At 43.0% G+C, this 2187-nt stretch overlaps 1 protein-coding gene across 1 annotated transcript in view; it reads left to right on the top strand.

Annotated features, from left to right (window-relative positions):
* Positions 1-2187, top strand: part of TPM3 (tropomyosin 3) — a 40548-nt gene that overhangs the window by 37149 nt on the left and 1212 nt on the right. The gene's annotated exons all lie outside the window — the stretch shown is intronic.

Here is a 2187-nt window from a genome sequence, read left to right as displayed (position 1 = left end):
GGCCTGGGCTGGATTCGAACCCGCCACCTTAGGTGTATGTGGCTGGCACCTTAGCCACTTGAGCCACAGGCGCCGAGCCAGAACAGGATGTCTTGATTGGCTTATGCCAGTCATTCCTCTTCTCTGGGTTTAGGCACACTCTTGAACAATGGTTCTCAACCTTCCTAACGCCACAACCCTTTAATGTACTTCCTCATGTTGTGGTGGCCCCCACCCATAGGATTATTTTCATTGCTACTTCATAACTGTAATTTTGCTACTGTTATGAATCGTAATGTAAATATCTGATATACAGAATGGACTTAGGTGATCCCTGTGAAAGGGTTATTCGACCCCCAAAGGCGTCACGACCCACAGGTTGAGAACCGCTGCTCTAGAGCCTAACAGGTTTGAGATTCTTTTAGAGAAGATGGGGAAATTTCATATTTATTGGATAGGCAACTAAGAGGGGTCTGGCACACAGTACCTACAACAAGAAGTATTAGGAAGTGGAGAGCTGAGTGAATGTTTATCCCAGTCTCCCATTCATAATGCTGTGTTAAATGCTCTAATGGAAAAATGTTCAGTTGTTCATTCTGGTTCCTTTCAAGCCCTGATTATTGTGAATGCATTTCTTCTAAGCCAACTATATTCCTTCCTTTGCCCATTTCTTTTGTCTTAGTTTCTCAATCCAGGGAATAAATACTGTGAAGGAGGTGTTTTTTTCCTCCTTTAAAATGTCCTACCAACTTGTCGGTCTGAATTTCTTTTTTTATTCCTCCCTTGGTCTTTCCACCAACCGACTAACTCTTACTGCCCTCTGTCTGAATCCTCCTTGTACCCATCCTGCCTTACAGATGCATGTTATTTATGTACACCAGCTAGTTGAAAGACTCAAAATTTACTTCCAGTTCTCTACTAACTTTACCTTTCTCTCTTTCTCCTCCTCTTTTTCCTCTCCTCTTGTTTTCTCTCCTCTCCATTGCTGCTGCAGAGCGTCTCTACAGCCAACTTGAGCGAAACCGCCTGCTTTCTAATGAGCTGAAGCTAACGCTGCATGATCTGTGTGACTGATGGGCAGGGCTCTCTGAGGCCTATTACACTGAGCTTACTGCTCACATCTCTGACCTGGACCCCAACACAAAGCTGATTATCTTTTTTAAAGTTACTATTTTCCCCTAAGCAAATTGTTTTCTAATTGAGGCAGTTAGAATGTTGATTTCCTCGGGCAGTGCCTGTGGCTCAAAGGAGTAGGGCACCAGCCCATATGCCAGAGGTGGCAGGTTCAAACCCAGCCCCAGCCCAAAAAAAAAAAAAAAAAGAATGTTGATTTCCTAACAGCAGATTACAATTTTCCAACTAAAATTGCAATAGTTAATATTACATTTCTATCCCATTAGAAGAGATTATGAGTGATGAAGGGAGGGACCTGAAATAATAGTAAGAAAACTTGGGAGAATTTTCTCTTTTGCACCCTTATTTGCTGCTCTTTCACTTGTACACTCATTGTAGGATTTGTCCCCTAGCATGGACATCTTTTAACAATAAAAGGATGGACTTGACAAGATGTTGTAACTGCTTCGTCTGCAGCCCCAGGGATGGGCCCTTCTGAGTGGCACAAAGGGAAGAGAAAGAAAAGAAGAGTGTGGGATATAAATATGAGTCTGTGCTACCATCACCTTCTCTGAGTTGAAGATTTGAGTATTTTCCTCACCTCCCTAGAGCAGTCAGAGTGGTTTGCCTGTTAGGCAGGTTAGATTGTCCTTGGTGTTTGGCCTCTGGTTTTCCTCCTCATATTTTCCCTTTTGCTTCCTTTTCCTGGTTTTGTGTTTAATTGCAAGTAGCTCTGTCACAGGCTAGTTCTGGACAGTAGATCTGCAAAAAATTGCAGTTAAGGCTTTGCTTATATGTTTTAGTCATGTTCTTTATTTCCTTTAGAGGTTCTTTGACTTTACTGTGAGGGCTCTTTTATTTATGCCACCAATTATCCCTTTTCCCTCTGCCTTTAGGAGAAAGCACGTAGTGTATCAGGCTCTTCTTGTGCTCTTTTCAAGTTGAAATTCTGTTTTTTTCTGTTCTGCCTGTCCTTGTTTACAAAGGTTACACTCCAGTGAGTCATTTTAAGAAGGTGTTGTCCCGGCTCGGCGCCTGTGGCTCAAGTGGCTAAGGCACCAGCCACATACACCTAAGGTGGTGGGTTCGAATCCC

The sequence above is a fragment of the Otolemur garnettii genome, unplaced genomic scaffold, assembly GCF_000181295.1.
Source record: "Otolemur garnettii isolate 467f Iridium unplaced genomic scaffold, OtoGar3 scaffold00244, whole genome shotgun sequence".
NCBI lineage: Eukaryota > Metazoa > Chordata > Mammalia > Primates > Galagidae > Otolemur > Otolemur garnettii.
Note: the sequence above shows the minus strand (reverse complement) of the source record. Positions and strands in the feature narration are given on the sequence as shown.